A 14,105-nucleotide genomic window follows, 5' to 3' on the forward strand; every position below is an offset into this window, starting at 1 on the left:
TGCTCCTAAAATGTAAGTGCCATTGCTGGTGTACTAGTTTTTAGTTTAGGAACTCTTAGTGTGCTCCTTTGAAATATTAGCTAAGAAGTGCTCATTTTACAGAACAAGCACAATTAGCCACACAAAGGGGCTTTATTTGTATTCAGTTTAAAATTTTTACAGTAAACTTATGAATATGCTGATAAAGTATGAGACATGCCCAATAATATTTGATCAATAAGAAGTAAATCTATAATTTGAACCCGGTAGTCTGGTTTCTGAATCTGTAGCCAGCTAAGCCCTGGGATTTCAACCATAGAATTCTGATAGCTTTGAAAAAAAATTTATCAGAGATTATAACACGTTCATAAGTGGATCACCTGAGGTCAGGAGTCTGAGACCAGCCTGACCAACATGGTGAAACCCCTTCTCTATTAAAAATACAAAATTAGCCAGGAGTTTACAGGCACATGCCTGTAATCCAACTACTTGGAGGCTAAGGCAGGAGAATCACCTGAACCTGGGAAGCAGAGGTTGCACTGAGCTGAGATTTCACCATTGCACTCCAGCCTGGGAAACAAGAGTGAAACTCCGTCTAAAAAAAAAAAAAAAAGTCCATAAGCGGGGTGAGGTGGCTCAAGCCTGTAATCCCAGCACTTTGGAAGGCCGAGGTGGGTGGATCACGAGGTCAAGAGATCGAGATCATTCTGGTCAACAGGGTGAAACCCCGTCTCTACTAAAAATACAAAAAAATTAGCTGGGCATGGTGGCGCGTGCCTGGAATCCCAGCTATTCAGGAGGCTGAGGAAGGAGAATTGCCTGAACCCAGGAGGCGGAGGTTGCGATGAGCCGAGATCGCGCCATTGCACTCCAGCCTGGGTCACAAGAATGAAACTCTGTCTCAAAAAAAAAAAAAAGTCCATAAAACAGGCAAACAAGATGCAGTTTTCTCCAATTAAGGAATACTTAGGACATAGAGTAACATAGCTATTACCTTGAGCACAAGATTTAGTGCAAATGCCATCGACTAGTTTCATGAGACACATTGTAGAAAGAAGGTGATTTTGATAAGGAGGATTTTTTTTTTAAATTATACTTTAAGTTCTAGGGTACATGTGTAGAACATGCAGGCTTGTTACATAGGTATACATGTGCATGGTGGTGTGGTGCACTCATCAACCCATCATCTACATTAGGTATTTCCCCTAATGCTATCCCTCTGCTTGCCCCCACCCCTGACAGACTCTCTTATGTGATGTTCCCCTCCCTGTGTCCATGTGTTCTCATTGTTTAACTCCCAATTATGAGTGAGAACATGAGGCCTTTGATTTTCTTGTGTTAGTTTGCTGAGAATGATGGCTCTAGCTTTATCTGTGTCCCTGCAAAGGACATGAACTCATCCTTTTTCATGGCTGCATCATATTCCAATGTGTGTATGTGCCACATTTTCTTTAGCCAGTCTATCATTGATGGGCATTTGGGTTGGTTCCAAGTCTTTACTATTATGAATAGTGCTACAGTAAACATACATGTGCATGTGTCTTTATAGTAGAATGATTTATAATCCTTTGCGTATATACCCAGTAATGAGATTGCTGGGTCAAATGGATTTCTGGTTCTAGATCCTGTCTTCCACAATGGCTAAACTAATTTACACTCCTACCAACAGTGTAAATGCGTTCCTATTTCTCCACATCCTCTCCAGCATCTGTTGTCTCTTGATTTTTAAATGATCGCCATTCTGGCATGAGATAGTATCTCAATGTGGTTTTGATTTGCATTTCTCTCATGACCAGTGATGATGGGCTTTTCTTCATATGCTTGTTGTCTGCATAAATGTCTTCTTTTGAGAAATGTCTGTTCATATCCTTTGCACACTTTTTGATGAGGTTGTTTATTTTTTTCTTGTACATTTGTTTAAGTTCTTTGTAGATTCTGAATATTAGCCTTATAAGGGGGTTGTTTTAAATTGAGATGCCATAAGCTTGGTATCTTGATTATGATTCAGAAAAGTGCTCTTTCTGTTTAGATGGTCAAGGTTACTTGAAAAATTAAGAAGAAGGAAACTGAGAAGCCAGTGTTATAACTTTTATGCCCTCAAAGACTTTTACTTTTAATTCTCTGCAAATACTAGACCTATTCCCTTTCCTAGATTTGAATTTAGTATTTTTTTTTCTCTTTTTGACAGTGACTGACATGTCTCACTATAGCACAGATGGGTTTTTATGAATACAAAGTCTCTAGGAAAGGGCATGCTCAGTATCTGTGAATATCCACTTTAACATATGTACAAAAGGCAATATGTCATTTAGAAATGAAAACTAGGTGACTTTAAACAATAATTTCACAGTCATTCCACATTTTAAGAAGGAGCCAAATTATTTTCCTGCTGAGCACAAGCTAATTAGGTTAAATGAGCTAGTTTCTTAATACCTACTTATGGATATAATACACACTGTATACCACTCATGATTTCTAAAAGGAACATTGTGTCCCTTTTAATTGGCATAAAAACTGTGACAAGGAGTGCTTACATGAATCAAAGAACCAGCAGAGAGATGGTGGCTAAGGGAGGAGAAGGCTCCAAGAATGAAGGTGTGGTTCAATATGCCGTGCAGCACACCAAGCAGATGGAAGTATAGGTGACAGTAGGTACATCACTCCTCTTTTCCCTGGATGTCGTTGAAGTAATTGATAGTGTTTATTGATAACGGCTATGACTCAGCCCTTCACAAGGGTTGTTTTTACTTTAACATGTGGTTCTCAAGAGTGAAACAACATGATTCAAAGCACAAAAAGGTGTAATGAAGATAAAATTGCTATTGTGTGGAAAGGAGCCATCCACTTGGTCAGTCTATAGTCTTAGAAACCCTCAAATGTTACAATATAGTTTGATACAAATGTATTTGATAGATAAGGCAAATGAATCCCAGAATGTTAGATGACTTTCTTTAAGATACAGAACTCAGGGTTTTGTCTGTTGTTAATTGTGGTGGTAGTGTGAAAGCGCACGTGTGTTTTAGTTGTTGGGATACTATAACAAAATACCATTGATATGGTGGCTTAAATACTATTTATTTCTCATAGTTCTGAGTCTGGAAAGACCAAGTTCAAGGGACAGGCATATAATGTCTGGTGAGGGCCCTCTTCTTAGTTTGCAGATGGCTGTCGTCCCATCACATCCTCACATAGGAGAGAAAAATCATCTCTGTCCTGTCTCCTAATCCTTTTCATGAGGACTCCATCCTCATGACCTAATTACCTCTTGAAGGTTCCACCTGTAATATCATAACACTGGGCATTAGGATTTTAATGTATGAATTTTGGGGCACACAAACCTTTTTTTTTTTTTTTGAGATGGAGTTTTGCTCTTGTTACCCAGGCTGGAGTGCAATGGCATGATCTCTGCTCACCGCAACCTCTGCCTCCTGGGTTCAGGCAATTCTCCTGCCTCAGCCTCCCGAGTAGCTGGGATTACAGGCATGCGCCGACGAGGTTTCACCATGTTGACCAGGATGGTCTCGATCTCTTGACCTCGTGATCCACCCGCCTCAGCCTCCCAAAGTGCTGGGATTACAGGCATGAGCCACCACGCCCGGCCTGGGCACACAAACATTTAGTGTATTTGGCTATGTAGAGTTTACGTGTCCATGGGAATTGGGGTAATAAACTGTTCTTCATCTCCGTTATCTCTGACTTTCCTCTTCCTCTGATTGCCTATTTGCATAATCACTAAAACACTGGCATGGGAGATCTTTTCCTGCAATGTCTCCAGAAAGCTCTCAGCTGCCTAACTTGGTCAGATCACTTCACTTATTAAGTAAACATTTTTCATGAGCTAGAATAAAGTGAGAAAAAAAGGAGTGACCAAAACAGATTTCTAGCCTTTATGGAGGGTACAGCTTACTGGGAGGTGCAGAAATTGCGTAAACACATATGAAGACCCTGGCCATAAGAAGTGATTTTCAAAGTGTGAAGTATTATGAGAACAAGATATCATATGTAGGATGAGAGACAAGAGAAGGCCTTTTTGAATTTTAATATTTAAATTGAAAGATAAGTACAGGTGGATGGTAAAATGTAGACAAAAAAGTATTTTAAGGGCTGGGCACGGTGGCTCGTGCCTGTAATCTTAGCACTTTGGAAGGCCAAGGCGGGAGGATCACCTGAGGTCAGGAGTTCGATGTCTAACGTGGTGAAACTCCGTCTCTACTAAAAATACAAAAATTAGCTGGGAGTGGTGGCCCGCCCTTGTAATCCCAGTTACTCGGGAGGCTGAGGCAGGAGACTAGCTTGAATCCAGGAGGCAGAGGTTGCATTGAGCCAAGATTGCACCATTGCACCCCAGTCTGGGAGACAGAGTGAGACTCTGTCTCAAAAACAAAAGCGTTTTAGGCTGAGGTAACAGAAAGCACATAAGGCTGAGGCACCAAAAAGGCCCGAGTTGGAATGTTGAGTTGAGTGAGCTTAGTGCAATGTGAGGCTTGAGAGATTTGGACATGCTAGATGAAGGAAGGGACTCTGGGTGCATTAGTATTTTAGTTCTGATAGGGTAGATTAGAAAAATTTTAAGTAAGAGTGTGACAACATCCAGTTAATATAGCAAGAATATTTATTTAATGCTGTGAGGAGAGTTGATGGGGGAGATGTCAAAAATGGAATTGAGCAAATGATTGGTTAGTTTGTAATTCAATGGAAAAATGAAGGAAGCTGAGGGTGTGGGGAGAAATGAAGGAGGCATGGATTGGGAAGGCTGCAGTGGCAATACAGAGAAGTGAACAAAGGTAAGATGTATCTTCCCCATGGAGTCGACAGGTATTTTGCGTATATTCAATGTCTGGGGACAAAAGCATGCCAGGAATGGCTTCCTACCTCCTGCCATGTGCAGCTGTGGGGATAAGGTGTGGCCCCTTATATGAACACTGGAAGAGAAACTGCTCCGGCAGTGATTAAAGCTGGATTGTAGCTACTTAGTGAGATGAAAATAAACACAACACGTGTGATGTTTCATTCCTTCAAGTAATATTTATTCAATAAACTCCACTATAGATAAAACCCTGTGGTAGGTATTGTGGCTGAAGAAAATAGGTTCAACTCATAATTACTGCTCTTCAGGATCTTCCAATAAGGAAGGTATACATGCGAAGGAAGGTATAACTTCAGGGCTTTTTTTTTTTTTTTTTTATGGTGGACTTCTATTTATTTAAGTACCAAGCCCAGCTTTAAAAATTTAGAATTTTCAGGACTGAGTATTCTCATTTGTAAAATAAAATGGCATAGACAAAGTGTGGTCAAGGGGTCAATAGCATCTGCATTTCTTCGGAGCTTGTTAAAAATGGGGAACCACAAGCCACAGTTCAGACCTACTGAATCAGAATGCACATGTCTGCAAGTTCTTCAGCTAATTCTTATGCACATTAACGTCTGAGAATTGCTGCTTTAGATGATCTGTCAAGTCCCAAACTTTGGACATCTAGAGCTAAGTTATATTCTCTTTCTGAGGGGGTCCTGTATGCATCTGACTCATCTGTGTAAATACACATTAGTGAAAGAGGGCTGAAGCACTATTGGTATAATCAGCAGCAAGCCAACTCTAAAAATTAGTTAAAATATATATAGGAGAGCTTATATTATCTAGCTAAAAAAGAAGTATATACCAAGACTTGCTAACAATAAAAATGTATATTCAAGAATGACTCTTATGGGCCTTAATTAGGCTTCAGAGTTCACTTACCTTCTTTAAGACAAAAAATTTTAAATCTTGGTAAATAAGACATGTAATCCATTTTATGCCAATAATCCAGATGACATAGTAAGACAGTTTGATAAATACTATGTAACTAACCACCCACAATTCCTAGTAGTTAAATATCACAATAAAATTTATTATTGTTTAGGAGAATGCAATGGTGGCAATTATATTTACAAATGAAAATTTGTTGACTTGACTTTTATGATAATAAAACAAAAGACACAAATTAGAGAAAGAGGTATATGGCCTTTGAAGTGTAAGAAGACAAAATCATGTTATTAAATTGATGGCTTCCTTTATCACAAATTTATTACATATTTTTAATAGAGTAAACCAAATGGATTATTGCATCTTAAAATTATAGAGATAAATGGCTTTATTTTCAATCACATGTAGATTTAGTTTATAACCTATTTGCTTTTAATTAGATGTGTATCAAGAAATTGATAAAATACACAGTTAAAAATCATAATTCATAGATAATTATCTTTGTAAAAGAATTTTTACATATATAAATAATAAATTGAGTACCTTTAGGTGACAGTCTCATGTCCTGCTTTTGAAACAGAATATTTAGTTTAGATAAATTAAGTTTATACCAGTATTTTAAAAATGTATCTGTTGTGAAAAGTGATACTCATAGGTAGTATATGAGACTTAGATAATTTACAAATTAGTTCTCTATCCTTACAGGAGAAAGCTGATATTTGCATATGTATATGGCCCTGTGAATAACTTACCCAAATAAATGGTAAATTCCTAAAAAATAAGAAGTACTCTATTTTTCCTCTTTTGTTTTAGCAGAGCACACCACTAAGCAAAATGTAATAGACACTAAATGATTACATTGACCAACTATGCTGTAGATAGGCTTCTTCAATTTTGCTCTCATTTTTATGTTGATTATTTGGAGGTATTTTGAAATAATAAAACATTTAAGTAATTACTCTTTAAGTCTCTGTAAAACCTATTTTTCTACTGGCAAGTTTTGTGTAGACTATTGCAAAAGAAAAATTTCAAATGTAGTTTAAAATTTTTAAGTTTAAAAATTAAAGAGAAGCAAAATATTAATAGTTCAACAATGAATGCAGCATTTAAAATACAGTCTTTGTAAAGTTATTAATTTTATTCTTATACTATTTTTTGCCTAAATAAGTAATTGAAGATACTTTAATCAATTTTTATGTGTTCTTACGTGCTTAATACTTCTCTTCTTCATTAATGTACTAATAAGTCTTATGATCCTTAAAATGGATTGTGGGCTCAAAGTGTCTCTATTTACACTTCAACTCTCCTTGACAGCCACAGAGACAAACTTCTAAGACTCAAGATGAATTAGGCTGCCACAGAGTACAGTTAATCATTGTTTTTATATCCATATGTCTCAGTGTCTTTCTCTCTTTTCCCTCCCTCCTCTCAATACCACACTCTATATATGATGAATCAAATTTTTCCAATTCAAAAGATATAAAATGCTACTTTCTAGAACAGTATTTAAAACATGTTAACTACATAAAACATTGTCCTATTATTTTAATCTCCATCACAGAAAAAGAAGTCTATGAATCTATAGGAAGACAGAAGAAGGGATGGTGCAGTGGAACAGTCAGGGTACCATGATAAATAATAAAAGAAGCAAAATCGAATTATGGCTTGGAAAATAGTTCAAATGTTTTAATTAATTTGATATTTTAACTAATCATTGTAAAGTCAGGGAATTCCTAATTGAACAGAGTTATTACAATAGTAAACTTTTAGGGGATGTACATTTTATTTTAAAAATATGCTTACAAAATATTAAATCTCCTCTCAAAGATTTCCATAGTGTTTAACATTTTAAATTAAATTTAAAATTATATTGTTTAATTTTTAAATTTAAATTTAAAAACGTATGCTCTTACTTAGTGTAGTGTTCTAACTCCGGACTAAGAGGGATTTTGAAAACACTTAGCTATAAGCAAAAGGGGTAGAAATATCCTTGTTCATATTTTCCTTGATGAGCCCTTATAGTTTAATAGGTAATTTGAAGTGACACTATCTTCTTACTCATAAAAGTTTATATTCTAGTTTGAAATCTAAAAATATTGATTTTTTTCTGAGTTTATTATAAAACAGATTTATCATTTTACATAGAGCTGAAGTTTCTAAGTTTATTTTTTCTTGTTTATAGATTCAAATTAACAATAAAATTGTGAATGTACCTTTTGGGCACTAAATTTATAATTCTACATTAGGACCCTATGCAGTATACATAAATATTTATGACTGTATATGTACAAAATATGGGTGTCTGCAAAAAACTGAATATTTAATTACAATATCAGTAAACCAATTTGGGCATAAAGTTTGAACTATACCTAAAAGTATTTGATATATAGGGAAAAATCCAATAACTAACTTTGAAACTAGACCTACAGAAAGATTCCTTGAATGGGATTTTAATAGAAAGCTTACCACACTTACTACACATGCATCTCTCTAAAAAAAAAAAAAAGGAAACAATAAATTATTAAAAGTGCATTTTACTTGACATGTATGTTACTCCATTATGATGCTGACATTGTATATTTGGAGGAATGCTTCAGAATACTTACTGCATAAAAAGCACATAACTTGCTGGTCGTGGTGGCTCATGCCTGTAATCCCAGCACTTTAGGAGGCTGAAGTGGGAGGATCACGAGGTCAGAAGTTCGAGATAGCCTGACCAACATGGTGAAACCCAGTCTCTACTAAAAATTTAAAAATTGGCAGGGAGCAGTGGCAGGCGTTTGTCATCCACCTACTCAGGAGACTGAGGGAGGATAATAGCTTGAACCCAGGAGGTGGAGGTTGCAGTTTGCCGAGATCATGCCACTGCACTCCAGCCCGGGCTACAGAGCGAGACTCCATCTCAAAAAAAAAGCACATAATTATAAAAGATGTTAAGGAAGCCACTGAACTGGGAATTGAATAACTAAAAGGAATTCTTTTGGAAAGCTGTTCACTTTTCTATCACTTGGGTTTTCCAACAGAAAATTTCCCCTATGAATTAGATATAATTAACATATAAATGTGCGAGGTAGGTGAGATATATTTAATGGAGGAAATCTAGCAGAATTTCAATCTTATATATATAGTATGTACAGTATTAAGGTTTCATAACATTTTTTCTCTTATAACATCTTATGAATATATTCTTTACTTGATGTGCTGCTTAATGAGAGAAAAACTTCCCAAAGTATCAAAGAACTTCTGTTTTGCTATTTTTGTCCTACCCATGCTGTGTTTTACTTGGAACTTCTTGTAGAAAGTATGGATCTTATCTGTGTTTATTTTTTCCCAAAAAAGGAAGTGGGCAAAATGTTAGGAACAAATTAACTGTCTCATTGCAGTTATTGTTTCTGAATTTAAAGCATTATGCATTTGGAAATAAGGCACGATAATCTCCTAAAGAATTTTCTCAAAGCTGAAAGTTTTCTAAGACAGACTTTTTATTGAATATGGTTGCAGTGTTAGCACAATATTTTCTCATCCTATCAGGGAGGTTTGCATTTCCACATGGAGTTCTATTTAGTTCTCATCATGAAATCTTTCACTGTGATATTATCCTGCTGTGTGTTAGTGGTATGTTCTCTGGAGCATAATGTCTATGAGACTTGTTTGTAATTTGAAACAGATTCAGAAACAGTGATTATCACACAATAAAACCATAGTATTAATTAATATATGTATGAAACTGGGATTTTAATCTTCGTGTTTCTGTCAATAGAAACCTAAAACATTTGTAGTAGTGGCAAGGGTAGAGGAAGACATAAACTTACCAGGTTAGTTTATCATTTTGTTTTCGAATTTTGTCATTGAGTGGTTTATTTACATTACACATTTTCACAATGTGTTTCAGCATATTTTATTCCTATAAGGAGCAGAATCACAAGAATCAAGAAAAATATTAAGTTGATTCTATATGACCTACTTTTAAGGATTCATATATACATATTCTGTCTACACACACACACACACATACACACAAATATACTCTGGCTAGTTTTCAATTATTTTTAAAGCATGATCCCCCGTTTTCAACATCTTTTGGGTGGGGACATATGTGAGGTGGGGAAGGGGTGGGGATGTTTTACTTTGCATTCTGTACAGTATCTGGATTTCCCAACATATCCAGACAAGTTTTCCAAATCATTTCACATTCCTGTAACAACTCACCATCACATATTTTCTCTTATTAATGTCCTGATGATAAGTCCTTGAAATCCTAGGCAAGAATTTTCCCTAGAAGTGAGACAAATTTTATGTTTCTAACTCTCAAAAAAGTAAAACCTGTTTTATATGTTGTGTCCTTGGATTAATAAAATATTTCAAAGTTATGATAAACAGAGTTGTTTTATTCCAGATGTAATGCCCAAGTAGTTACATACTATAATAAAATTAATCCAGCAAAATGATGTAAGAAAAGCCAATAGTAATGAGGTCAGTTTCACTTTTACAATTATAAAGGAGCATTCATTTTAAATTAACTTCAGCCATTTAATGAAAAGCTATTTATGTACACATTAACTTGTTCAATACAACAGTAGTAAATAGAGAAAGTGATCACCAACATTATTCCCTGAAGTCTATCTAATGAATTCCCTTTTAACCTGGTGACCCAAACAACTCCACACCATGATTCAGATGACAGGAACATTCACTTTAATACTCTTAACTATAGGTTTGGAGAGCCGTCTGTAATTAAGGGTCAGGTGATTGAGAATCATTGATAAATCCAATCAACCCCCATCATTCAGAATCTAGTGGTATGGAAGCCATTTACACAAATAACCTTTAACTGCTCTTAATTAATGTGCAAGTGTATAATTTATACTATTTTCCTCTAGACCTGCTTAACCAAAGCACTCATTTCCTGTCCAGTAATGGCATTTAGTGCTAGATTTCGGACATTTGTGAAACATATCCTGCCATGGATATTGAATATATTATTTGGCGTTTCATAACTGATCCTATGCAGCATTGAGCAAAAAGAAAAAATAAAACTCAGTTCTTTACATAATGTTTTCATATCCAGCACTAAGTATATCTATCCGGAGTGATTTGTGAAATGAGGAGGAGAATAAATAAATAGTTGAATGGATATATGTGTTTATTTTGCCTAATAGTAGTTGTCTTTTTGTCTCTAACAGAAAAAGTTAAGCTAAACCTTCTTTGTATCCTTGACTTTTATATACTTGTGACATCACAATTCATACCACATGAAAGTAAGTCATTATTTATAAAAATATGCTTTCTTCTAATCACTATATTCCTTTCTCTTCTGATTTTTCTTCTTTATTTCTCTTTTTCTGTTATTTGACAAAAGAAAAAAGAAACTGAATTTTTATAGTTTGATGAAAAAGGTAAACAATTAATAATAGAAACAATATTAAAAAAGAAGGCAATAGCAATGTTAAGAATCTCTTTTTTTCCCTCATTTTCTTGCTTGTCTCACTATGGAGAACAATTAGTTCCACAGCTGTTAAAGACAAGATTTATGGTTTTAAGAGATGTTTTTGTTTTTAATCAGCTTAAAGTTTCACATTTGCCACACCCTGGGAAGGAAAAGTTGCTTCTAGTTCCCATCAGTCTGAAAGAATTAGGATGATGACATTATTGTGGCAGAAAAGTTTTTCATACACATTTTGGTAAACCTCTCCCATGAGGATGAACTTAACTAGCCAATTAGTAAATGAAGCCATACTGTTTGCTTTAGGTTCATGTCATTGCACCAGAAATTCTACTTGTGTTATTTTAATTAGCATATTCTATTTTTATTTTCTAAGTATGGGGACGTTACTGGTTATAGCAGCATGTATTTCTAAGTGAATTTATTAAGTATAGACATATGAAAAAGAAAAATACAATAAAAGTATACGAGGGCAAAACTACAGGTCAGTTAAGATTTAAAATAAGTAATTATGTTCAACAGGTATGTACACACATTGTGCATCATATATGAAAATTCATAAACAAAGGCTGAGTGTATAATTTCCATTCCTGATGTTATATTTTTGTCACTTTCCCACCCTCATCAAACATACATTTTCTTATTAACATGATAAAATAATTTTGTCTATGAGATATAAATATTTACATAATCTTATAAAAGAGAAGTTTAAATATAATTGGGACATAATTTAATTCTACTTACATAAATATACCAAGAGCAGCATTCTTTGACTTCATTACAGAAAAAAATAAGAAAGATAAGTCTCAAAAAGGAAACTATTTCAAATGTCTATTATTTGTGATAGTACTATGTCAGTAGCTTTCTGTTCCCTTGGGGATCAAATTTGAATGTCATATTTACCTAGTAGCTATAAAGTATATTGAAATAGATACCAACTTAGGACAAAAACAAGACCATTTTGACAAGGGAGCTACACACAAGTCAAGGTATTAATCTTTTAACTCACAGGCACCAAAGTTTAAAATGTGCTTTAAATGAAAGATTAAATCATTGTGATATCTCAGTTTCAAACCAGCTAATATTTGTCTACATCTATAAAAACTAACAATTGAAATATCACACATTAATTATGGCTTGTATGAGTTATGCATTAGAAAGGAAAGAGATGATAGTTACTCACTGATTAGGCAGATGGCTCTTGGAAGAGAAGATGAGGAGATGTACAAAAGGAGCAATGAACAGAGAAGAAGTTTTAATTAAGATGAATGTCAAATGACTGATTCACTCACTGTAAACAATCAGGGGTTCAAACCCTTATTCTTAGATACTCTTAAAAACCCTGTCTGTACTGCTCTGAATGTTTATGTACACTCATAATTTATATGTCTAAACCTAATCACCAATGCAGTGGTATTAAGAGGTAGGACATTCCAGAAGTGATTAAGTTATGAGGATGGAGCTCTCATAAATGGGATTAGTGTTCTTATGAAAGAGGCCCTAGAGAGTTGCCTTCACCCTTCCACTGTGAGGACACAGTGGGAAAGTTCCATCCCAGAACAGACCCTCACCAGATGCCAAATCTACTTGATCTTGGACTTTGCACCCTCCAGAACTGTGAGAAATAGTTTTCTGTTGCTTATAAGTTAACTTCCCAGTCTATTGTGTTTGTTTTAGCAGCCTGAATGGACTGAGACACTGTCTTATGTGTACTTTTTTAGCTGCCTTCATTTTTTTAGGGGTGCTTCCTCTAGTTCCATTAATAATAGAACGAACATTATTTTTGAAAGATTTCCCTTGAAAACCGAGAATGCTGGTCAGGTTAAATAAAAACATGTATGCATTTATCCTATTGACTATATTCATTAGGTAATAACTCTATTTTATTTACTTTTGCATTTTCAGGATCTGTTACAGTGATTGAATACAACAGAAATTTATAAATGAAGGTATAATGAATAAAATGAACTACCATTTTGGGTTTGATACAAGAGGCTTTAAAAATATTAAAAGTATAATTATAATATAATTTACATATTACAGTAAAAATTTTATGAGACCACATATAAAGAATCACAGATTCTGATCTTGGCAATGTCCTTTAGTGACATAGTGAAAAGGTTTTATTTGTTTTAAACTCATCTCTTAGTCAAGGATAATGCTTATCCTACATAACATACCTGATATTGAATATCAAAGAATATGGATACTCTTTAAAGTTAAAATATTACATGAATGCAAAATTTGACTCTCCCATTACTGTCAATATCGGGCTAATGGAATTTGATACAGGATATCAGTTAATAGATATGAGAATGAACATAAAATTTCTGAAAAAACATTAAATAGAGATTCTAATATTTGGAAAATATGAAATAAGTAATATAAAACACAATGTGAGTTTATTGCTGAAAAGGAAATATGAATGAAAATAATTACCTGTCTAGGCTTATTATAAGTATCAAATACATTCATTTTATGGCAAATTTAAAAATGACCATAAATTAGATAATTTCTTATTGCAGCAGTATTGTTGCTTAATTGTGAAACAGCATGCGTATCTATACATATTGAAATATTTTGTTGTGTTCAGATTGTTTTTAACATGTCTGATTACTCTCTGCATATATATTTATATGTGTGTATAGTTACATATGTACATACATATATGCACATACATGATATTTATATAGGAGTTATCACTGTGAATACATTGAATGGCATCACCTTCCAATATTGCCTCTGAGCAGAGAATTGGGTATTGAGAAACTATGGAAACATGGTATGTTGTTATTTTAAATTACTCATTCTTATAATAGAGCCCAATGATAATTGAACATTTTATAATCAGCTGAAACTTGCTTCATCTTAATTGTTGAAATTTGAGTTAAATGTTTTATTTCTTAAATAGAAAAATATTTGCAATTGTAGGCTAATTAGTCA

The 14,105-nt window shown here is 34.4% G+C and overlaps 1 long non-coding RNA gene across 3 annotated transcripts in view; it reads right to left on the minus strand.

Moving 5' to 3' along the window:
• Positions 1–13,062, minus strand: part of LOC118152220 (uncharacterized) — a 50,125-nt gene extending 37,063 nt beyond the window's left edge. Inside the window, exons 1-4 of one of the 3 annotated variants that reach the window (XR_013533417.1) lie at positions 12,346–13,062; positions 11,907–11,935; positions 9,929–9,994; positions 9,532–9,623 (exon numbers count right to left, since the gene is read on the minus strand). This is a non-coding gene — a long non-coding RNA (uncharacterized LOC118152220). The remainder of the gene's footprint in view (positions 1–9,531; positions 9,624–9,928; positions 9,995–11,906; positions 11,936–12,345) is intronic. The other 2 variants (XR_013533415.1, XR_013533416.1) reach the window with 2 other exon arrangements.
• Positions 13,063–14,105: the final 1,043 nt, after the last annotated feature.

Source organism: Callithrix jacchus, chromosome 3 (genome assembly GCF_049354715.1).
Source record: "Callithrix jacchus isolate 240 chromosome 3, calJac240_pri, whole genome shotgun sequence".
Lineage (NCBI taxonomy): Eukaryota > Metazoa > Chordata > Mammalia > Primates > Cebidae > Callithrix > Callithrix jacchus.